The sequence below is a fragment of the Rhineura floridana genome, chromosome 5 (assembly GCF_030035675.1).
Source record: "Rhineura floridana isolate rRhiFlo1 chromosome 5, rRhiFlo1.hap2, whole genome shotgun sequence".
Taxonomy (NCBI): domain Eukaryota; kingdom Metazoa; phylum Chordata; class Lepidosauria; order Squamata; family Rhineuridae; genus Rhineura; species Rhineura floridana.
The window spans coordinates 169313104-169338987 of NC_084484.1; the positions used below are offsets into that span (position 1 = coordinate 169313104).

The 25884-nt window shown below is 42.7% G+C and overlaps 1 long non-coding RNA gene across 3 annotated transcripts in view; it reads left to right on the forward strand.

Annotated features, from left to right (window-relative positions):
* Nucleotides 1-23319: 23319 nt before the first annotated feature.
* Nucleotides 23320-25884, forward strand: part of LOC133385565 (uncharacterized) — an 86934-nt gene continuing 84369 nt past the window's right edge. The window contains exon 1 of one of the 3 annotated variants that reach the window (XR_009762905.1): nt 23320-23775. This is a non-coding gene — a long non-coding RNA (uncharacterized LOC133385565). The remainder of the gene's footprint in view (nt 23776-25884) is intronic. The other 2 variants (XR_009762906.1, XR_009762904.1) reach the window with 2 other exon arrangements.

Below are 25884 nucleotides of genomic sequence, written 5' to 3' on the forward strand. Positions count from 1 at the left end.
TGTGGTTCCCATTTATACTGAAGGGATTTGCCCACCTGCATTTCAGAGGTCATGTTGGTCTGAAAATGCTTAACTGAATTTGTTGTTGTTGTTATGTGCCTTCAAGTCGATTACGACTTATGGCGACCCTATGAATCAGCGACCTCCAAGAGCATCTGTCATGAACCGCCCTGTTCAGATCTTGTAAGTTCAGGTCTGTGGCTTCTTTTATGGAACAATCCATCTCTTGTTTGGCCTTCCTCTTTTTCTACTCCCTTCTGTTTTCCCCAGCATTATGGGCTTTTCTAGTGAATCATGTCTTCTCATGATGTGTCCAAAGTATGATAACCTCAGATTCATCATTTTAGCTTCTAGTTATAGTTGTGGTTTAATTTGTTCTAACACCCAATTATTTGTCTTTTTCGCAGTCCATGGTATGAGCAAAGCTCTCCTCCAACACCACATTTCAAATGGCTTAACTGAATACTCACTTCTGTATGGGTATGCTAGGTATCCTTGCCCCTAGGCTCTGCCTTTGGTATAGATTTTGATACTGGTGTGAATGTCCCACAGATGTTCATGTTCATTTGTATATAATTTTATATTTTCTCTTTATTGTATTGAATGTACATTTTCTCCAAAAAAGTTCAATAAAACAATTAAAAAGAAGATGGCAGCCCACAGAAGCAGCCCCTCTGCTAATCTTTTACAGATTGTTCATATTTTGGGGAGGTCTGACCATAAAAAATAGGAAACCTATTAAAGATGGATATCCAGATTATGTGGAGGCTGAATTTCCACAGCTGACGGAATTTCAGCCTATCGTTCCTTCTGGAGGCAGCAAACATGCTTTAAAAATAGAAAACTAATGAGGGCACACTGTTTTGCTGTAGCTATAATTAATGGTGTTTTTTCCTTGTCTGAACTCTTCTGCACACTGAAATTGTTGTGTAGGATACTAAGGTCTATAATGACCATTAGGAACGAGTGACCTGTTTTTCTAGTGGTGTCACTCTACCTACGATTATGTTGTGATTACAATTAGTCTCTTGATGTCCTTTCAGTTTTGCTCTGCTGATCTGGTGAATAGCTGGCTTGCTGGGTTAAAAGAAGAAATAACAGACCTTCCAGGTCCAGGATCTCTAGTTCCACCAAGCAGTTTTGGCTGGTGCCCATTGGGACTGGTAGGGTGGAAAGCAGGGAGACAACAGTAAGCGTAGCCAGAGGCAATGACAAGCAGTGTTCAAACGACAAAATAAGAATTCAGTTGTAATGCTTGCTGAAATTTTTAAAAAAAGTCTTCAGTAGGTGCCAAAAGTTAAACAGTGAGGGGGCCTGTCTGAGTTCAACGGGAAGGGAGTTGCATAAAATTGGGCCCACGATACCGAATGCTGGATACAAGCTGTGCATCTGAGCCATGGGGGACCACTAACAGTGACTCCTCCTCACCTATTGAGTCAGAAACTGGCTGGCTTCACCTCTGACTATCTGTCACAGCTGAGATGTAGGGAGCCATCAAAAGGGACACAGGACTAAAGCCAGAAGTCTGTACTGTTCAGGGAAAGATTGTAACCCTTCTCATTGAGGACTGCCAGTGTTAAGCCTACTAAGGAACCCTTTACTGTCTAGGACAGTCTTCCTCAATCTGGTACCCTCCAGATGTCATTGGAATACATAATCCCTGACCATCTGTCATCTCATCTACTCACCCACGATGCTGCTCCAACACTCAATACAGCTAGAAGTGGAAGAACCCCTTAATAATTTGGGGTTCTTCCTCATTCACTTGATGCCAAGAGGAGTGACACTATACTGTGCATTAAAACTGAACTTATATTTGCAAATACCTTACTTATGAGAAAAAGTTATTATGCTGCTCAAATGCAAAGATTTTATGAGAAACTAGCTAGGGCTGATGGGAGTTGTAGTACAAAACAAATTCAAATCTTCGCATTGAGTAGATGAGATCCTAACAAAATTACCTGGTTGTTTTCTCATGATAACTAAAGCTCTCTACCCAAAGATCATAGAATTATAGAATTGTAGAGTTGGAAGGGACCTATAAGGCCACTGAGTCCAACCCCCTGATCAGTGCAGGAATAAGATCAGGCGGTATGAATTCACACATACATACATGACCATCATTCAGTGAATGCAGCATCAGGTGATGACTTGCATGTATGAAGCAGCCACTGCTGACTTAAAAAGCTGTCAACATGCCTTCCGTATGATTTTTCATAACCTCCAGCAATACTCAGCAATGGAGGCAGATGATAACATTCAGCTGTTAATGGACTATTAATATGTATCATCTTGGTTACAAGCAGGGTGTTGTGCAGCGATGAAATGCTGAAGTGATATGCCCAAAGAATAATGCACCAAACAACCAGAATGCCCACGAACGTAGAATAATGACGGACAACAGCAAGTTATGTATAGATGGATTTTTACTGATCCCTAAGACAAAGGTTACTCGATAATACAATTCTCTTACTCCGACTAACATCCTCCACACCTTGAGATTTGTCTCCCAAGGCTATATACAATTTCGGTTCAGTGCCAGCTGCAGTTTGGCCTTGGACAGCTGCACAGTTTTAACCCATTACTTGTCTTTCTGGAAACACTTCACTGTCCAGAAGCCTACAGTTCCCACCTTTCCATAAAGACAAGATACAGTTTAATACACAGTTTTCAAACATAATTCTCATTTGTTACATTCATGTTACATTTGTTCATATTGGTTAGGTTTATTACAAGTGAAATATGCAGTTCCTTCCTCAAGCTTTATTTTCGTTTTGGGCTTGTACAGAACTAACGTGAAATCTTTCAGGTGGTTTACCTAAGTTTTCCCTAGTTGATCTCCTTAGTGTCATTTGAATTTTGGTCTCTGGTGTGCTACTTGCGGTATGACTAGCAAGAGTTTGTTCCATCTCCTCTTGTTTTATTCCTGTCTCTATTTCACTTTCTGTGTTTTCATTATCGCTCTGAGTGTTTTCTAGTTCAACATATACAGTTTTATCCCATTCTTGTTCTTGGGCTTTGACACTCCTACTTAGCACAACCCTGCTTTGTTTCGGTAACCAGACTCGATAATATGCATTCTGGAACCCTATCATATATCCTTTGTCTGCTCTGTGAGCCAATTTCCCGGTGCGTTTCCCCTTTGGAATATGCACCCAGCATTTTGCTCCAAACCTCACGTGTTGTAATTTGGGTTTCTTCCCATGTAGACGTTCATATGGTGACATGTTGAGTACTCTATGAAACAACCTATTTTGTATATAGTTTGCGTATAACACGCATTCTCTCCAAAATGCTTTCTGTAGCTCTGAGTCTTGTAACATGGCTCTCATGGCATCCTGCAGAGTCCTATTTTTTCTCTCTGCTATGCCGTTCTGAAACGGGGAAAATGGGGCTGTTAACGCATGTTCTATTCCTCTCTGTACTAGATACTGTTCAAATGATTTCCCAGTGAATTCCCCACCTTGGTCTGAGCGTATTTGCCGTATGTGTTTGCCATGCTGCACTTCAATTTTCTTTATGAACTGTTTCAATTTCCTTTCTGCTTCATCCTTAGATTTCAACAAATAAACAGTACAAAATCTGGTATAATCATCGACTATTACAAGATATTTCGCTCCACCCTGTGACCTCTGAAAGGGTCTTGCCAGATCGATGTGTATAGTTTGATATGGTCTGTTTGTTTCACTTTTAGCTTCTTTTGGTATGGGAGCTACTGTGGCCTTAGTTTGGTTGCATATCTCACAATCTATATGCTTGTTGCACTCCTTGAACGTTATGTCTTCGCTATGTTCTGGCGTCTTACTAATAGTGCCAAAACAAGCATGTCCTAGTTTCCTATGCCACAGGTGAATGCACCTATCATGAGGCTTTTCATTCGCAATCATTGATATGTGTTCTGTTGGTTTCTGTGTTATATAAAACAGTGAATTCTGTAGCTTTCCTTGTGCACATATCCTATGTCCTTTGCTTATTTTACACATTCCGTGATTAAACAGTACCTCATAACCCATGCAATTCAATTTCGTGACAGATAAGATGTTGTTTTCTAATCCTGGTACATAGAATACATCAGTCATTACAGTGTTAAGTATACATAACTTTACAGTTCCCCTCCCCAGTACCTTTCTGTGCATACCATCAGCAAGTACCACATCCTCAGTCGTGGGAACCATAGTTTTAAACAATGTTCTGTCTGTGATCATACTGTGAGTAGCTCCAGAGTCTACAATCCATTCAATATAGTCTTTGTTTCTGCAGCTTTCAGTTTTGCACTTGTCAGCACTCACTAGCTGCACGTACGACGGCTTTCTCCCTCGTCCTTTCCTTTTCAACTCACAGTCCTTTTGTAGATGCGTATATAAACCAAAAGTTCTCGTACTTATGTCAGTTCTTTCAGTTCTTCTATCTTTTGTTTCCGATCCTCTCTCTCTTTCCTCTGCTTCCTTTCGCCTTTCCCATTCCTGGATCAGCTTTCCCGAAACATACTGGACAGTCAGCCCTTTGTCTGGCATTGCTTCCAATGAACATACTACAGAGTCCCAGGAACTATTCAACGAAGAGAGAATGATATATGCCTGTTGCAATTGCATATGAACTACATTCCTTTCTTGCAATTCAGCAAACAGCTTCTTAATCTCCAGAAGATGTGTAGACATTTTTACGTCACCATTCAGTCTCATTTGGTATAGCTTTCTTGCCAAATGTATTTTGCTGCTGGCTGTTTTTCTTACGTGCACCTCGTTAAGAGCAGTCCATATAAGCCTGGCTGTCGGCCTATCTTGAATATGCAGCAACTGCGAATCATCAACTGCCAATATGAGAAACGACCTTGCCTTTTCATCCTTACGAATCCACTGCTCCGGTGGCGGCACGGTTGGGGGTTCATGTATAACCACTTGCCATAGATCCTCCTTTGTCAGAAATGCTTGCATCCTCAAACGCCAACTTAAGTAATTTGTTTCTGTCAGCCGTTCCAGAGGCATGCCAGCCGAAAGCGAAACTGCCATCCTGTCTGCAGCTGCTTTCCGTGACTCCGCACACACTGTACTTTGTTTGCTGTTCTCTCCGAGCTCTCTGGGTTATTTCCTCGGATATCCTATAGGATAGTCTGGGCTATATCCTTGGGCAGTCTGGGCTAAGATGGGCCCATAACCCTTGTTGTGCAGCGATGAAATGCTGAAGCGATATGCCCAAAGAATAATGCATCAAACAACCAGAATGCCCACGAACGTAGAATAACGACGGACAACAGCAAGTTATGTATAGATGGATCTTTACTGATCCCTAAGACAAAGGTTACTCGATAATACAATTCTCTTACTCCGACTAACATCCCCCACACCTTGAGATTTGTCTCCCAAGGTTATATACAATTTCGGTTCAGTGCCAGCTGCAGTTTGGCCTTGGACAGCTGCACAGTTTTAACCCATTACTTGTCTTTCTGGAAACACTTCACTGTCCAGAAGCCTACACAGGGATGGGTGAATCTGTCAACTTTACTTTCTCTCAGTTTCTCATTTTTCCAATATTAAATTCAGTTCTCCACATTTTCCCCTAAATATGTGATTAAAAAAGAGAGAAAAATATTAGCATTTTCGTGCAAGTTTCTTCTAATGTAAGCATTTTTGTATGCAATTTTGCCTTGTTGTTGTTATGAGCCTTCAAGTCGATTTCGACTTATGGCGACCCTAAGAATCAGCGACCTCCAAGAGCATCTGTTGTAAACCACCCTGTTCAGAACTTCTAAGTTCAGGTCTGTGGCTTTTTTTATGGAATCAATCCATCACTTCTTTGGCCTTCCTCTTTTTCTATTCCCTTCTGTTTTTCCCAGCATCATTGGCTTTTTTAGTGAATCATGTCTTCTCATTATGTATCCAAAGTATGATAACCTCAGTTTCATCATTTTAGCTTGTAGTTACAGTTTTGGTTTAATTTGTTCTAACACCCAATTATTTGTCTTTTTCGCAGTCCATGGTATGCACAAAGCTCTCCTCCAACACCACATTTCAAATGAGTTGATTTTTCTTTTATCTGCTTTTTTGACTGTCCAACTTTCACATCCGTACATAGAGATCGGGAATACTATGGTCTAAATGATCCTGATTTTAGTGTTCAGTGAGACATCTTTGCATTTGGGGACCTTTTCTAGTTCTCTCATAGCTGCTCTCCCCAGTCCTAGCCTTCTTCTGATTTCTTGACTATTGTCTCCATTTTGGTTGATTTCTGTGCCAAAGTATTGATAATCCTTGACAAGTTCAATGTCCTCGTTGTCAACTTTAAAGTTACATACATCTTCTGTTGTCATTACTTTAGTCTTTTTGACATTCAGCTGTAGTCCTGCTTTTGTGCTTTCCTTTTTAACTTTCATCAGCATTCGTTTTAAATCATTATACCGTACTCATTTTTACAAAGCAGCTTTCCCTAATATAATGTATTTTTGCATGCTATTTTTACAAATATATGCATGTTTATGCACTTTTACATACACTTTACCCTACCGTATGCATTGTTGTACACATTACTTGCCTGGAGAACTACACTGCAAAATTCAGAGAACTGTGAATTTTGAATGGTGGCTGTGTTTTTCACATATTGTTTAGGAAAGTGTGAATTAGGTAAGTTTGCTTTTAAATGCAAACTGAACTGATTTTCTCACTCATCCCTAGTTACATGCCAATTTTAATAATTAAGGGAATGTGCAAGAAGGTATATTTATTCAAGCTTCCTTTCAGATTACGCTCACCCTGCCAGTTCCATTTCTTGTTCATACTCCCGCTTATTCCCCATCCCCAACACACTGTTGCTTTTGTTGATCCAAGCCTGGAGCGTCACTTGCCCTGGTAATAAAAGAAGCAGAGGCCGGCCTTCTTTCATTTCCGTGGGTGAACAGATCAGTTTTACTCAACTGAAAACTCCTGCTGAATCGAGGTTCCCCCCCCCAGTTTCTAGGAAATGGTTTAGGGCTTTTGTTTTCTTTTTCAGCAAGGAAGCAGGCCACTTCACACTGCCAAACTTCAGAGTGACTGGGCCACCAAAAAGCTTTGATGCCAGTTCTTTCATATCCCACTCGCTGTGCAGTGAGCAATGGCCCATTCCCACAGTGTAAAGCAGCCTACAGTCATACTTAGTGAGGTGTAAGACACTTCCATGCACAGAGCTGGCTAGCTAACTTAAAGCAATAGCTGAAATTCAGAATGCTGCCTTTTGTGGTGTTCCAACTCTCTAATTTTTCCCACCACAGTCTTCCTATCTCCCCAGTTCTGTTGCATCTCTGATGCCTTCCCCTCTCCCCCAAGTCCCTTTTCAAGTGTGCAGGAATAAAGGACAACAGCCTTGCTACAGGGAAGTAGCAGTATTGCTGTTTGCTCTTGAAACAGAATCCAAAGCTTCAACGCCCTTGGAAGGATCCCATTAAATAGATGACTCTCCTCTGTAAAGTAGGACAATGGCCACCCTACCAGAGGCCTAGGGTTGTCAGGTTCAGGGCCTGAGACTGATCCTGTATCTTTAGGAGAAGAGAAACTCAGCCAAGTGCAGGTGTTCTTGCAACCCTGTAATGGGAAAAAACACAAGGTGGAATTCTCCCTTCCCCCTGCACAACTTTTAAAGATACAGAAGACTTCTTGGAGGCCTTCAGCGGGGTCTTCTGTATCTTTAAAAGTTGTGCAGGGGGGAGAATTCCACCTTGTGGTTTTTCCCATTACAGGGTTGCCAGAACACCTGCACTTGGCTGACTTTCTCTTCACCTAAAGATACAGGATCAGTCTCAGGCCCTGAACCTGGCAACTCTACGAGAGGTCCCATCTGCACTATATATTTAAAGCAGTATCATACCACTTTAAATAGTCATGGCTTTCTCTCAAAGAATCCTGGGAAGTATAGTGTGTTGAGCATGCTGAGAGTTTTTAGGAGGCTTCCTTTTCCTCTGACAGACCTACAGTTCCCAGAGATCCCTGGGAAGAGGGATTGACTGTTAAACCACCCTGGGAATTATAGCTGGGGTGGATGGCAGCATCCTGTATGGATACTATAGCCCTTTCCACTGTTGGGAAAGACACTCCAAACCCTAGGAGGGGTTGGTGAACCTGTCAATTTCAGTTTTGCTCAGTTTCTCATTTTTCCAGTCTTGTTCAGTTCTCCACATGACCCCATCAGATTGCGAACTTTTTAAATAAAATGTCCTCATGAAAATTCATCACGTTCCTTTTAGATCAAATTTCTCCTAATACACACATTTTTGCAAAGCACCTTTCCCTGATATCATGCACTTCTGTAGGTTATTTTCATGCATATGTATGCATTTTTATGCACACTTCACCCCAATATATGCATTTGTTTATACATCTTTGGGTCAGGAGAACTGCATCACAAAATCTGGAGGAGTGGGCATTTCGAAGGATAGCTTTATTTCAGTTTCTTTATTATTCCAAACAGTGCGAATTAGGTAGGTTCACCTTTTAAATGTGAGCTGAATTGAATTTCTCCCCCATCTCTATCCCCTTCATCAGCCAGGGGACAGTTCTGCAGTCTCAGAGCTGGGGTTTTGTGTGTGTACGGATGTGTGTTCTTGAAGGTATGGAGGTCAACTTGTCCAAATCAGATTGTCCAGAGATTAAGTAACGGTTGAGATCATATGACTTCAAGAACTTGTACCTGAGCTTGCTTGGTTCCCTTTCCTCTCTCATAGCTTTTAAAAATGCTATCTATAAAACATTTCTATACCATGTTTCATCTCTAAAGACACATATTTCCTATGTTTCAGATAGTGAGCCTCCAGCCTCTTGTTCTTCCATCTCTGTACAATGCTTAGTAAATGTGAAGTGCTTTGTAAGCGAGTAACAATAATAATATTGTACAGCTGCTAAGAGTTTATCCGGGTATTTAGTCCCAGATAAAAGTTCTTCTTTAACTTTTCACACATTGCAATCTTCAGAACTTGCCTTTGGAAAACATACATCAAGAATCCAAACTCAAATAACAAACTACTTTTTAAAATAAATGTGGGATCAACTTAACTGTTGTGCTCCCCTGTGGAGTTTTAAGCAGCTGATGAATACTAAACAGGCAAAGAGTGAATTAGTAATGATAAGACATGTGTAAACTTCTTGTTTGAACATCTGTCACCACTCAGATAACCACAGATGATGGATGGTCCAGTGAATACAGCTTCCTGTTCTGTTTGGTTTAGTGGTGTTAGTTGAAACATTTCCAAGTAGTTATTTTACATGAATATAATGAAAGCTGCATGTGCCGTGCTCTTTAAAGGGGCGGGTGGGCGAGACAGGAGTGTCAGAATTTTGCACCAAGAGAACTGAGTTCCACAACAAGCAAAGATGAATCCCAGAATCTGTTTCCATTATTCACTTATTTTGCACAGTGGATTTTGATTCTGTTAGTTGTGGGGTGTCTGTGGCAAAAAGACATGGCAGGGTGTTGAATCATCATCCACTAACTACTGGAACTCTTATTCAGACCAGTCAGAAATTTCACCAGCTGCAGCCAACATATGTTCTGGGCTAACTCTTAATCCATGTGGTCTAGGAACTTGCTTTTTATGAAAATGAAAACAGGAGTTCTCAGAGTGAGGAATTCAGGGGCAATCTGCACTATAAATTAAAAGCAGTATCATACCACTTTAAACAATCATGGCTTCCCCAGAAGAATCTAGGAAACTGTAGGATATTAAGAATGGCTAACAGTTGTTAGGAAACCCCTATTTTCCTTACACAGCTACAATTTTCAGGGTTCCTTTGGAAGAGGGATTGACTGTTACACCACTGACAACTGCACCTCTGTGATGGGAATGGGAGTTTCTTAACAACTCTTGGCACCCTTATTAGTTCCCAGCATTCTTTGGGGGGGGAGGCAGGACTGTTTAAAGTGGAATGATACAACTTTTAATGTATATGGCAGATGGGGCCTCAATCCTCAGAATCAATTTCCTTACAATTTTGCTGCACGTGAAGGGGATTTGTATAAAATTGGCCAAACTCTATTTTGCATGTATGGACTTGCTTTAGGTCTTGTGGTACTAGGTCCATATTTTAAGGCAATGGTTCCCAAACTCCCCCCCCTTGATCACTTGGAAATTGCTGATGGTCTTGGCAGTAAACTTAGTAATTTTTCTGTCTGTTGTATAGGGTTGCGAGGTTCCTGACCTGAGACTGATCCTCTTGGTTGCCCAAGAGGTCTTCTGTATCTTTAAAAGTTGTGCATGGGGAAGGGAGAATTCCACCTTGTGGCTTTTCCCATTACAGGGTTGCAAGAACACCTGCACTTGGCTGAGTTTCTCTTCTCCTAAAGATACAGGATCAGTATCAGGCCATGAACCTGGCAACCCTACTGTTGTAGCAATTTGTAATGTTCTGTGCTAGGTCCTGTATGATTTTAATTATATTGTTATTGCTTTTATTTCTTATAGTGTACTTTTATTGTATTAGTTTGCATTCCATAGAATTCAAATTAAACATCAATATGAACATTTAATGTGAACATGCCATAGACCATCAGAATGAAGCTCACAAACCTCTAGTAGTCCATGGACCACAGTTTGGGAACCTCTGATTTAAGGTGTACTTTCAATCCCTTTACCATCTGAGGGTTCTTATCTCTTTGGTTGAGCATGTCAAGCAGTTATATAAGCGCCATTGAAGCAATTCCCTTTTAGTGGCAACAAGGCAAAGCATGGTGGGACTGTTATACTTCCTGAAACTGTTTCCTGTCAAGGCTTACATTCCATAGAAAGAGTTTTGGCAGAAAGGGGAATGTAGTTTTACTCTCTTCATTTTTCCTGCGGATTCTTATGTTTTAAAAATTAAAACACCAACTTTTAAAAAGAAAATACCAACTTCTGTAATGATCATAATTATTGTTATTAAAATATTGCATTTTTCATTGCTTGTTATTCTTAATGTATATATGGTTTTCTTTGATGCAGGCATTCATGGAACAATCCTATACATGTCTACTGAGATGTAAGTCCTATAGAATTCAATAGGATTTATTGATAGATAAATCTGTGTAAGTACTGACCTAAATGTACTGAATGTTTATACAGAAAAATATGGGGGGGGCTGCAACAAAAACAAACTGCTTAAAAGAGTATGAACTGAAATGATTCTTCCAACATGGTAGATTCTTTCTTGGGGACACCATGTGTTTTAATACACAGAACCTAACTTAAAATATACATGTGGGGAAGATTTATCAATTGGGCTTGCCAGCCTGCTGCTCCTACTTGTAAAATACTCTGTCCCCTGGAAAGACTTTTCTGGTGTTTGGGAAAGAGGAAAGCTCTAGGCTGTAGTTTTTATGGTTTTTCAGTGGGAACGTTTGCAGCACAGTATCAAAGCCCTGAGTCTAACCATCCTGATTTAAGAGTATTAGAACCCTACAAGGTAGATTTGTGTTACCATACAACCATGTGATGCAGCTGCTTCTAGCAGCAGTTTCTAATGGAGGCAGCCATTGTCATGTGTTTGACCATCCGGTGTGTATAATTTTGATGCATGACACTTGACACAGAAGGTGAGAGCTGCAAAGAAATAAGCAAATCCACAATTGTTTTCTTCTCAGTTTCTGGGTACACAGTAGAAAGGTGTGACACTGCTTTTTTGAGAATGCCTTCTTTGGCAATGTTCTGAATAGCCTTACCTTTTCCATTGTAGTTTCATTCTTGCAAGCACTCCTTTGAACCATGCTACAACAACCCTGTAAGGTAGACCTATGTCTATACAAATAATTTAGCGCAGGGGTGTCCAGAAGGTAGAATGTAATCTATTGGTAGATCCCTGGGAGATTTGTAGTCAATTGGCAAGAGCTTCTGGCTTCCAGTTGTTTAACAATAGCAACGAAAAGACACCCATTTGGAAATTTGACAACTGAAATTAAGAGTGCTTGTGGGAACTAGGAACAGATCTCTGTGTGGAAATACTGTGAGCTCATCTCAGTTCTGATAAGGGTTGCCAGGTTCAGGACCTGAGATTGATCCTGTACCTTTAGGAGAAGAGAAAGTCAGCCAAGTGCAGGTGTTCTTGCAACTCTGTAATGGGAAAAACCACAAGGGGGAATTCTCCCTTCCCCCTGCACAACTTGTAAACATACAGAAGACCTCTTGGTTGCCAGGCCCAGACTACAAGAGGTCTTCTGTATCTTTAAAAGTTGTGCAGGGGGAAGGGAGAATTCCCCCTTGTGGTTTTTCCCATTACAGAGTTGCAAGAACACCTGCACTTGGCTGACTTTCTCCTAAAGATACAGGATCAGGATCAGGCCCTGAACCTGGCAGCCCTAGTTCTGATAACCCTGTGCTCAGCAACTTCTCAGAGGCACCATGTTCTTTCTACCAGATGTATGTCTTTTGCAGCTGGCTGTATTTGGGAGGCTCTTGGGTTTCTAGAAAAACCCAGGGTAGATCCCAGAGTCTGCAATAGCAGTGGTCTCCCCATGATGGCAGCAGTGCCACTCACTGAATGGGTATGGGGCAAGGTGCCTTCAAGTTTAGGGTTGGTGGCACCACCATCCTGCAGCGCGTGGGCACACACCTGCAGGCTGCTGCAGCCGCCTTCCACCAAAGTATTCCCAATCTTGCCATCTCAGTGCCACTGCCATCCTGTCCCCCCCCCATCTGTCACTGCTGGCTTATGCCATCACATTTTTGGAAGAGTACTGGCTATATTTCTCTCTCTTGACCTTTAGGAGGAAAGGTAAAGCGCACAACAAAATTTACATTACTACTGATTTCAGTAGGTTTTAAAAGACCAAGTATAGTAGGTAATTTATATTGTGATTTATAGAAGTACTGTAGTGTGCAAGTTCTGCAAAAACCAGTGTGGTGCAGTAATAAGACTGTTGGGCTAGGGCCCGGGAGAATTGGGTTCAAATCCTCATTCAGCCATGAAACTTACTGGGTGACTCTTGGGCTAGTCACTTTCTCAGCCAAAACTACCTCAAAAAGTTATTCTGAGGTATATTGGGGAGGTACAGGACCATGTATGCCACACTGAGCTCTTTGCAAGAAAGTTGAGATATAAAGGATATAAGTCACAAAATAAAATTAAGGCTACAATCCTATGCACAATTACTTAAGAGTAAGCTCCATTGAACAGTGAAAGTTACTTTTGAGAAAACCTGTTTGGGATTATGTTGTTAAGACACAAGAGATAACTATTACCCAAAGCTTTGATCATAAATAACTACCATTTCTGACCATTGTGTTACCTAGCTATTAAGTTATTTCATTATTGCAGTTGTGACTGCAGCTATTATTCATTGCATGCCACAGGGGTTTGGAGCAAGTTTAAAGCTGACTTTTTGTGGCACAATCCTGAAGAGTTGCTGTGCTATTCCGTATAGGGTTGCCAGGAGATTGATCCTGTATCTTTAGGAGAAGAGAAACTCAGCCAAGTGCAGGTGTTCTTGCAACCCTGTAATGGGAAAAACCACAAGGTGGAATTCTCCCTTCCCCTTGCACAACTTTTAAAGATACAGAAGACCTCTTGGAGGCCGGCAACCATGACTATTTCCTCATTCATTCCTTGCCCTCTCCCACCCCTCAGCAAAGATCAGACTTGCATGCCAGTTTTAACTAAATACAACCAAATGCCTTGATTGGTTTCTTAAAAAAAACCCACCTGACCATGGGGTGACAAATGAAACTGTAGTTTTCTTTGCTGTGAGTGGTACTATGGGAGTTAAATGGAAGACCCAGTGGTATTTACTCTGTTTGTTTTGTAGAACTATACCTGTGAGCCAATTTACATGTTCAGAAAAACCTAATGTGGGGCTACCCTTGAGGCTGGTCCAGAGGTTGCAGTTGGTACAAACCATGGCTGCTAAGTTGCTTGTGGAGGCAAACTATTGCCTACATATAACACCTTGCTTGTGGGGTTTGCACTGGCTGCCAATGTGCTACCAGGCCAAGTTCAAAGTTTTGGAACTAATATATAAGGTCCTGTACAGATCAGGCATGGACTGCAAAAAAGACAAATAATTGGGTGTTAGAACAAATTAAACCAGAACTGTCACTAGAAGCTAAAATGATGAAACTGAGGTTATCATACTTTGGACACATCATGAGAAGACATGATTCACTAGAAAAGACAATAATGCTAGGAAAAACAGAAGGGAGTAGAAAAAGAGGAAGGCCAAACAAGAGATGGATTGATTCCATAAAGGAAGCCACAGACCTGAACTTACAAGATCTGAATAGAGTGGTTCATGACAGATGCTCTTGGAGGTCACTGATTCATAGGGTCGCCATAAGTTAAAATCGACTTGAAGGCACATAAAAACAACAATACAGATCAGGACCAGGTTATTTGAAAGGTCACCTTATCCCTTATATACCCATTAGGTCACGGTGGTCTGCCCCAAAATATCAGAATCCCACTCCACAGTAACTCAGAGCAGGGCTTTCGGCATGGATGTCCTTATTGGACTTGTTTCTTTTTATAACAGATGTACAATTTCATTTCATTTTGTTTTATATTTTAGACAATATAAAAGCCCATGCATTGAGATCTGCCAGGGAGGCCCTTCTTTATTACATAATTATTATTAAAAAAAAAACACATATACAGTAGGGTCCTGCTTCCCAGCGCTTTGCTTCCTGGCGTTCCGCTAACGTGGTGGCTTTCGTTTTCCATTTTAAAGCCGATTTTTGCCCTTTTGTGACATTTTCATGTCATTGTCACGCGACGGCCCCATTATAGTCAATGGGGTTCTGCTTTACGGCGATTTCCGCTTTACGGTGGGGCCCTGGTCCTTAACCCGCCGTATAAGCAGGGCCCTACTGTAAACTACTTAACATTTCAAAAATTCTCTAAATAAATCATTAAAACACAAATGTAACATAAAATCAATAAAACAGTAACATAAAAGCATAGACAAGCATGTAAAAACATGTAAAACTGATTCAAATCTCATGGGCCACAGAAAGCCTGGGCAAAAAAAAATCAGCATTCACAAGAGGTCTGAAGTAACCGACAGTTCCTGTTCCAGATACGGCAGAGAGAAGAGCATTCCAAAGGGGCGACAGCAGAAAATGCCTGTTATTGGCCCACCACCCTTCAATATTCTGTCAGGTGCAGTCTATTAGTGGAATTTCCATCATATATTGAAGTTTGAGGGGGGTGTCTATGACTCACCTTCTCAGCAGTGGCAGCCTGGCGATGGAAGGTCTTCCTCACTGAGGTGTGGTTAGCACCAACATTGCCAATCCTTTGGCTGTAATCCTTCCTACAAACCTTTTGACTATTCAAGAAGACTGTCCTGAATGGTAATGAGAATAGATGTTGTGGGGCTTTTTTATTATTATTGAATTGTGCTCTCTGTTTCTAATGTTTTATTGACTATTTTTGTATTTTGATTGCTAACCTGCAATGCAGTCTTATGACGAAGGGTTGGGATAAAAACAATTAAAATTAATTTAAATTATTGTTATTTATTATATTTCTTACCTTCCCCCAATCCCCAGCCACCACAAGGTCCAAGAGCGGGTTCCAACACAATTTTAAAACCAGTTAAAATTACAGTTCCCATGATTCTCTGGGGCAAATTTTGTGCTTTAAAATGTATGGTGTGTATGCAGCCTAAGTGTGCTCAGTGGCCACAGAATAAGTGTCTGGGGGAAACGGATTGGGAAAGTGAGGGGAGGAGCAGTAGTGCAGGTAGGTAATTTTAGACTTTGGACTTAATTTTCTTATGGGAATCTGATGACGATGATGAATTGCCTTTTATATTCGTCTGAAGGTGATTTGCAAACATGCCATAGCAACAGATGCAAACAGTTTAAAAAACAGTACCAACCCCCCCACACACACACCACCACCACCACCACCACCACCACCGAAGAAGATAGGTCTAAAACAATACTAAATGAATACCTAAGGCATAGTTGGAAAAGCTTGTCAAAAAGCTTGTTTCTGGAATGCACAGATAGCGTCCAGATCTTTAGATGGTAATGTCTCACATGCTTCCAATTGTGGTAAGCCAAGCTTACTGCATTGGGGGGCCCTCCTGCTCATTCCCCTGAGTGGATGTCTATCCCCAAATCCACTTGGGGATTGGAATGGAATGGAGTATCGTAGAACAGAGAATGGCTGGCTGGCAGGCACCTTGAACAGGAGCGCTCCCCACTGTGTTGCAGGCCCCAATTATAATAATAAAACAGTCAACATGCCTATGCATAAGAACATAAGAACATAAGAAGAGCCTGCTGGATCAGGCCAGTGGCCCATCTAGTCCAGCATCCTGTTCTCACAGTGGCCAACCAGGTGCCTGGGGGAAGCCCACAAGCAGGACCCGAGTGCAAGAACACTCTCCCCTCCTGAGGCTTCCGGCAACTGGTTTTCAGAAGCATGCTGCCTCTGACTAGGGTGGCACAGCACAGCCACCATGGCTAGTAGCCATTGATAGCCCTGTCCTCCATGAATTTGTCTAATCTTCTTTTAAAGCCATCCAAGCTGGTGGCCATTACTGCATCTTGTGGGAGCAAATTCCATAGTTTGAAAGCAATAATTCTAAATGTTGTTACTTCTGGTCAGCTGTGAGCCTGGAGCCTCTTAGCAAATACATCAGCAAATTCTGATGATCCCAGGGAATTGGGGATATTTCCATATCCCTAGTCTATGCATATTATGATACAGATGAAACATGTCCAAATGCGAGGAAAGGCTGTAGCTCTGCGGTAGCACATCTGCTCTGCATGCAAAAAGTCCCAGGTTCAATCCTTGGCATCTCCGGGCAGGGCTGGGAAAGACTCCTGTCTGATATTCTGGAGAGTTGCTGTCAGTCAGTGCAGACAATACTACGATGGATAGGCCATTGTAAACGGCGGCTTCCTATGTTCCTATATATGTACACACACACACCCCTTATAGTATACTTCTGTTTTGACAAATAATGTGCTGTTGAATGCTCCATGTGCATGAGAGAGAGAGTGTGTGTGTGTGTGTGTGTATTTGGAATCAGGAAGATAAATGCAGTATAATCATTTTAAGGCTTTTGATTTTATTACAATAGATCCACTTACAGGGGCTTGATGAATTTCTCATTTAAAAACCCTGAACTCAGTGGGACGTACTTCTGAGCAGGCCTGCTTAGGATCAGATTGTACACAATGTGTCTACTCTGAGGTAAGTCCCATTGTCTTCAGTGGGGTTTGCTCACAGGCAGCTGGGTACAGGATTGCGGCATCCATAAAAGATCAAATTCTTCCCTGGGGGGAGAAAAGGTAATGGTGGGTCAGATTTAATGCTGAAGACTTACGGTGGGGAAACGTGTAGCAGAAATGTCCTTATTTAATCCTCAGCAAAAAGCAAGAGCAAACAGAGCCTCTGTGTTTCACACACAGGTTGGTTGCCCTTCAACCACCTTTCTTCATTTTTAGTGACAGTACAATTATGTCTTTATAGCTCATTCAAGTTTTCCATGACAACAGCCTGCACTTCTCCATATCTAGCCAGTGGTGTTCCAGAAAACGCAAAGCATAAGAATACAAAGAAACTCTCATAGCAACAGCACAACAGTAAGAATTTTAAAAAGGCAAAACTAGGTAACACACAGAGCAACAGAGCCTGTTCACGTAGATAACTGTATTAGTATTGACTAAGTGCATCCATAATATCTCCGTAAACACAAATCTCTTGCACAGTGGTTTTTCTGCAAGTTATATGCACTGAATTTTGTCTGTCTTTGTTGTCAGATTTTGGAAAAGAAAGTCCTACCTGAATATGGGCAGAGAAATGAGTCCAAAGGTTTTAAAGCTGTGATGTGGGGATCAGACACGTTGGAAGGTACTTGGGCTGCTGTGTAGCATTACTGATCACATAGCCCAGACTGGGATTAGCAACTCTTGGGTATTTTACTTGCCTCGTCCTTATTATTGCCCCAGATTCTGTCTGAAGAATTTTGATGAACAAATCAGGTGTTTTGAGTGGGGAAGGTAAGTTTTTGTTTTAAAAAAACGCCCTCATACATAATTTGCCAGGCCTTATCACACCAAAACTTTTAATTATTTTATTTTTGGAATTTATAGATCATCCATTAACTATGGCTTTTGGGTGTTTCACACACACAAAAATAGAATAAATTATTATTATTATTATTATTATTATTATTATTATTATTATTATTATTATTATTATTATTATTCACATTCTTGCCCTCAAGTGCCTCAAAGTGACTTACACAATAAAAATAACAGACATTAAAATCAGATAAAAATTGCAATAAACAAATACCAAAACATTCATCTGACAATATATTTGAAAGGGACAAGTCCTACCCATCCAACTTAAATGAGGATATAAAACAAATAGAACAATAACATCACAAGAAATGTCCACATAATACCAATGCAAGCAGCATAAAATCATTCTAAACAGCATTAATACCCAGCCCCCGCCTCAAATGTTTTAAGGGCAAAATACATTTGAAGATTAATTTTAAAAAGCCTTGGAGAACAAAAAAAAAAAAAAAGTTGTCACATGACACCAAAAATATATCCATGCAGGTGTCAGTCAAGCTTTCCTGGGGAGTGGCAACAGGAGTCTGCATGGCTGGGCATCTGCCAAGGGCCCACACCCCAGCAGGCGGCCTGCTGACAAGACCTCTCTGGGCCTGCTCTTCCTTTTCACCATGTCAGCTCTCAAGATGTTGGCCTACAACTCCTATTATTCCCAACCATGCTGGCTGGAGTTGGAGTCCAACAACTGGAGGGCCACAGGTTCCCTGTTCCAGGGTAGCTCAATATTGTCTACTGTAATGACCAGTGGTGTAGTTGTCTGGGGTTGTAGATCCCTTTCTTTTTTGGGGACAGGGTCCCATCACGGTCCCTTGTATGAGCCAATCAGCATGAAGAGGGGGCATGTTAGCCACCAAGAAGAGTCTTTCTCCTTTCATGCTCTTTGAAGCCAATCAAAGTGAAAGGAGGTGAGTCAGCCACTGAGAAGAATCTTCTCAGTAGCTAACACATGGCATCCCCCTTCATGATGACTGGCTCCTACCGACATCTGTTGTAGTGCCATGTGGACTCATGAGACAACAGGGAGAGCAAGGGAAATGAGGAAAAATGGAAAAGGGGGTATGGCTGTGAGTAGATATGACATGACTATTGTGAAGGGACCCTGCACTTCTGACTTTGCCACAACACTACTGACAATGACTGCTAGCAGCTCTGTAGGGTAGGGATGGGAAACCTGTGGTTGTCCAGATGTTGGACTACAACTCCCATCATCCCTGACCATTGGCTTTCTTGGCTGGGGCTGATGGGAGTTGGGGTCCAACAACACTTGGAGGGGCACATATTCCTCTTCCCTGCTCCAGGGTTTGGGGACAGGAGTCCTTCCCAGCTCTACATGGAGATGCCTGGGACCTTTTGCATTCAAAGCATGTGCTCTACCACAGAGCTATTGGCTCTTCCTCCTAGGATTCCCCACCTCAGAGTCCAAAATCAGTTTCCACTTCCACCCATGCTGGTGGCTGTGCCTACAACAATGTCCATCATTGGCCTTAACTGCCCATATATTAGTATTCAATGACCTACGTTAAAGCTAAAGGGAGACTGAAGAGCGGCACAGCATGGACCATAATACTGTTGTTTCACCAAACGCAGTTGGTCTGAGAAAATATATTACCGAACCTCCTTTATCTCTCTCATCTTTCGCTTGGGGACCAAAGCAACAACAGATCTCTCTGCATAAAATAATGCAAACAATTCAGCTGGCATTCCGAGGAAGTCAAGAGAATTAAGTCTTTAATCATATATTTATTGCACCTAGACATAGACTGGAAAATCCTATTTGATCCCGTACAGAGTGTTTGGTTATTAAAGGCCAGACATGGTTCTGTTTATGTTTCATAATTGAAGACTGCCCTAGTGTCACACAGACGACACAAAATCTATGCAGTCTTCACCTGAATGTTATATTTGCAGTGATAAGGATGACAGGTCATCAGAGCAGCTAAAATGAGGGATCTTTCTTCTTGCTGGGCAGCTTCAGTTGTGATTAAAGAACTGCAACCAAAAAGGTGCATTTTAAGGAATGTAGGAAGCTGTCTTAGATTGAGTCGGATCATTTGTCAATCCAGCTCAGTATTGTGTCTACACTGGTTGGCAGCAGCTCTTCAGGGTCTTAGATTGGGGACATTGAACCCGAGACATTCTGTATGCACAGCAGATGCTCTACTATGGAGCTACAGCCCTTCCCCAAATAAGGTCTAAAGCCACTCTTAAAACTGTGCAGAGATCAGCTACATTATCAGAATAATGACACCACAGAATCCTTCCCAGACTGTAGATGGAATATTGCATTTCTAACCCTCCCCGCAATTTAAAACTAGACGGGTTTTTCTTTATGTGTACACCAAAATTTAGACATCTGGGAGCTCAGCCCTTTCCTAATATGCTGATTTTCTACATGCAAGGTAGTGGTGAAACAACATCGCTTGGAGTGGTACGTTTCTAAAAGAACTCTACATGATTTTGCTGGGCATGTAAGTCAATCTTTCTACGGCTTTTCATGGTATATAGTGGAAAATATTATGCATCAAAAAGCAGTTGCAGGAGAGTATGCTTCTCAGCTGGCTTTCTGCCACAGATTGTTATGTCTGAAAAGTTAACTCACACGTCTTTCTCGAGGGAGAAAAGCGCAGGAACAAGATGCATATGAAGTTGATGGATTTCCTCCATTGAGGAAGATGGGTAGCAATTTCTCTTTCCAAATGTGGAAATATTTTACACAATAACTGGAGTCAGGCCCGGAAGAATATGTTGCAAAGAAATGAGAGTGCACCCCCTTCTCTCCTAACCAACCACAACCTAAACTATATATGTCTGGAATTAGGGTAGACATGGGGGACCTGTGGTCTTCCAGGTTTTGTTGGATTCCAACAGCCCCAGCCAGCACAGGCAACAGTCAGGGATGATGGAAGTTGGAGTCCCAACAACATCTGCAGGGCCAAGAGTTCCCCATCCCTGAATGAAGGTCAGAGGCTTCTTTCCAGATACAGTGGCCAGATGGAAATAAGGGTGAGGCTCCTGTACCTTTAATAGCTGTATAGACCAGGGAATTTCAGCAGGCATAGATTGTCAGGAAATTGCATCTGCTGTTATTCCCTCTTTTACACAACGATTAAAGGTGCAGGAGCTCCATCATTGTTTGCATCCAGCCACTCTAATAATCCCAGATCAGATTGTGTGCTCTTGGGCCTTGAGCACTGGCACCTTTCAAAAAAGAAACTGGCCTGCAATTCTATACCCACTTCTCATAGAATCATACAGTTGGAAGGGGCCTATAAGGCCATTGAGTCCAACACCCTGCTAAGTGCAGGAATCCAAATTAGAGCATACCTGACAGGTGGCTGTCCAACTGCCCCTTGAATGCCTCCAGTGTTGGAGAGCCCACCACCTCCCTAGGTCACTGGTTCCATTGTTGTACTGCTCTAACAGTTAGGAAATTTTTGCTGATGTTCAGTTGAAAAACGGCTTTCTGCAACTCGAGCTCATTATTCCACATTCTGCACTCTGGGATGATACAGAAGAGATCCTGGTTTTCCTCTGTGTGGCAACCTTTCAAGTACTTGAACAGTGCTATCATATCTCCTCTCAGTCTTCTCTTCTCAAGGCTAAACGTGCCCAGTTCTTTCAGTCTCTTCTCATAAGGCTTTGTTTCCAGTCCCCTGATTATCCTCGTTGGGAGGAATTACTTGGGAGGAAGACTCAGTGAACTCAATGAGACCTCCTAAGTAGGGTTGCCAGGCCCGGCCCCCAAGAGGTCTTCTGTATCTTTAAAAGTTGTGCAGGTGGAAGGGAGAATTCCACCTTGTGGTTTTTCCCATTACAGGATTGCAAGAACACCTGCACTTGGCTGACTTTCTCTTCTCCTAAAGATACAGGATCAGTCTCAGGCCATGAACCTGGCAACCCTAGTCACAACACTATAAAATACATTATTAAAAACAGTTTAGAGCAAATTACATTCACAACTAGAGAGGGCCATCCCCTGAAATTCTGAGGGCAGTGGAACTACCAAGACGGCCCCTTCTGCTGATCTCAATACCCGAGAAGTTCTGTAGGGAAGGGTCCTGTTCAAGGCTTCAGTGGATTCAGAGGCCCTGCTATCTGGCCTGCTTTTAATGGGCATTCAGTTGTGTGGTGTGAGTCAGTGTGGTATAGTGGTTGACAGACTAGGATTTCAGAGACTAGGGTTCAAATCTTCACTCAGCAATGAAGCTCACTGGCCATTCTTGGTCCAGTTGAGGTCCCTCATCCTATCACCTATCCTACAGGGTTGTTTTAAGATTAGTATGGGGAGTGGGGAGAGAGGGAAGAACCATGTACACCACCTTGAGTTCCTTGGAGAAAAGCTGGAATATATGGCTCCTAACCAGCAACTTGGCATTCTTGCTGATGGCTTCACAACTGGAGATCTCTCTCCAAAGGGAGCTGCAACAAGCTCCCTCTCTTCCCATTGTTAGATCTGATACTGAAAATCTGTTTTGATCTGGAATGCATTTTATAACTGATTTTTGCTGTTTTTAATAGATAAATGCTTTTATGTTGGCTTTTTACTGTGGTGGTTGTTACATGTCTTCAAGTCTACTATGACCTATGGCGACCTTATGAATCAGTGACCTCCAAGAGCATTTATCATGGACCACCCTGTTCACATCTTGTAAGTTCAGGTCTGTATGATAATTTTTTTAACTTGCTATATTTTTAGCATGCTTATTACTTGTATATTGTTATTTGAATGCGTTAAGCTGGAGAGCTTTGTGCATACCATGGACTGTGAAAAAGACAGATAATTTGGTGTTAAGAACAAATTAAACCAGAACTGTCACTAGAAGCTAAAATGGTGAAACTGAAGTTGTCACACTTTGGACACATCATGAGAAGACATGATTCACTAGAAAAGATAATAATGCTAGGAAAAACAGAAGGGAGTAGAAAAAGAGGAAAGCCAAACAAGAGATGGATTGATTCCATAAAGGAAGTCACAGACCTAAACTTACAAGATCTGAACAGGGTGGTTCACGACAGATGCTCTTGGAGGTCACTGATTCATAGGGTCGCCATAAGTTGTAATCGACTTGAAGTGCTTGGGTACAACGGAAGATATAAATAAATTGAATTGAAAAATGAGTATTTTTAGCACACACTCCGCCGTCCCCGTGCGATTTTCTCTGTTTACAGGTTCCTTCTTGAACTTGCTCCGCTTTAAATCTGTGCGGCTACATAAAACCTCCAGTTTTAACATTTCCGTGCAAACCACCTTGAAGACCAATGGGTGAGAAAGACGGCATAGAAATCTTTTTTTTTAGAAATTAAAATGAAATCCCTGCGCGTTTTCTGCATGGTTACCTCTTCCTAGCAGCGCCATCGATCCTATGCAAGTTTACTCAGAAGTAAGTCTCAGTGGGGCCAAGTGCGTTTTCAGCCTGGCCTTTTCCAGAGGGGGGGGGAATCCGTCTTCGACCGGCTTACAGCGACAGGAAGGCAAGGGCAGCCTTGCTCCACGAGAAGTAGCAGCCAGACCAGAAGAGCCGGCCACTAACGCAACGTCGGACTTGTTCGGGCAGCGGCAGGCAAAGGCGGTGCTGGCTCGGCAGAGGGCGTCCCGCTTGCGGCTAGAGCGGAGCCGGGAGGAGCCTCCTGCGTTGCGCGGCCGGGCTGGGGAGGAGCTGCAATTGCCGCCGCGGCTGCTTCTGCCACGTCCACCGGGCTGAGCCGAGCCGGGAAACGGCTGGAGCGCCAGCACGTGTGCGCCGCCGGTGAGTCAATGCGGGGTTGGGAAGTTGGAGGAGGGCAGCGCCGCGGTGGGTATGGGTGGAGATCTTCCTTCCTATCCAGGTTTTCCCCTCCTTCAAAGAAAACCTGAGCCAGCAACCCCATGGCAGCTGCTGATCGCCGCCTGCCCGGGACTCCGTTTCCCAGCTTCTAGATCCCGGAGGAGGCATAGTTATGTTGGAGTCGCTTTTCAGCTTTGCCCCTTACGAGTAAATCCCACCGAGCCCAGCAGCGGGATTTCCAGCCTAGGAAACGCGCGTAAAAAGAGGGGGGAAATCCACAACCTTCCAAAGCCTGATCGTTGGCGCGTTTTCGCGGAAGGAAGTCCCACCGCCGACTTACAAGTTGGGGCCGAGAGAAAAGTGCGCCTAGGCTTACATTGCCCTAGATGAGGCGTGCTTTACTCGAAAGTAAAGGATCGCTTGAACTCGGGCACGGGCCGCTCGGCAGGCGATGCTTACTCGGAAGTAAAGCGCATAAGATCAAGAAAAGCGTGCACTGGATAGGATTGAAGCTCTTTTGGGGGGATGTGGGGCGCGGGGGAAGCGCGATCAGACGGGAAAATGGGGGCTCAGAGGAGGTGAGTTTAGGTAGGAAGGCCTCTTTAGGATTGTAGGGAACAGGAGAGAGACGGGAGTCTGGATTTAAACTTTACAAGCGGAATGAACAGGCGGGTGGTTTTTAAAAAAGGCTCGCGGATCAGGTTCCTTGTCCTGATCGAGACTGAATCCAGGGTAAGGGGTTTCGAGCTGTCCTATAAGAGGGTTTTTTGGGGGGTGGGGGTCGAGGACATAGTCCCACCCATATGTTCCTTCCAGTCACGCGGCTGCTCGTCTTTTTAAGTCCTCTGGTCAGCGGATCGTAGAGACGCGTTTGCTAAGTGGGGTTGAAATGGGAGTCGGGCAGACTGGAACTTCCTGTGGACTTGGCCGGCGCTTCCCCAGTCCTGATCCCACTGGGAGGCAGGAGCGGTGGGGTATGTCCATACACGTAACGCTGCTTTGCTGCGGAACAAACAAGGGATGGATCCTCCCTCCGCTGTGCCATCAGCCCCTTTGAGACTCGGCACTTGCTTGGGACAGTTTTCCTACACACTTTAGCAAAACTTCGTTGTGCTTTGTAGCGGAAATCGGGCATTTTTATTATTAAATGTATATCCCGCCCTTCCAGTAGGAGCCCACACTTTACACACACACGCCCAATTTACGCACGCATGCACGCACACGTACACACGTGTGGTAGGCCATGCGTGTTTTACTCGGAAGTAAGTCCCACCGTGTTCAGGGAGGCCAAATTACGTTGCAACCGGAACGAATCTCTTAAGAATCTGGGAACGACGCTGTGTGTTTTAGAGAGCTAAGCCGGGCATGGGTAATGAATATAGCAGCATTGCCCGAGGATCTGTGACTCTTTTAAAAGTGAATTTAGCTTGGCGCTAAGAAATATGAGTTAAGGCAGGAAGTCGCAACTTAACAGCTCCAAAAGTTCGGGTTAATGGGAGGTATCTGAACAGCAAAGGCTGTTTTATCATTTCCGCCCCAATAAACACTGAAACTGATTGCTACTTTTGTTCTGTGAACACAATTATTAGTTGGACACACATTTTGGGGGGCAATGTTACGCTCAGGGCTTATTAGGTTGTTTTTAAATGTTTTAAATGATGTATTTTTAAACTGTTGTGACTACCGTGACATCTTTGGGTGAAAGGTGGGCAACACATTTAATAAAAATAATAGCCTTATTATATACCCTTATATTATATACCCAGTCGATCACTGTGCTGTGCAGGTGAGGGCCTTCTGCAGATACCATCTTATCAACATAGGAAGTGGACCTTTAGTGTTGTGGCACGGACACCTTGGAATTCCCTCCCCTTGCAAAAAAAACAAATAATTGGTTGTTAGAACAAATTAAAGCAGAACTATTACTTGAAGATAAAATGATGAAACTGAGGCTATCATACTTTGGACACATCATGAGAAGACATCATTCACTAGAAAAGAGAATAATGCTGGGGAAAACAGAAAGGAGCAGAAAAAGAGGAAAACCAAACAAGAGATGGATTGATTCCATAAAGGAAGCCACAGACCTGA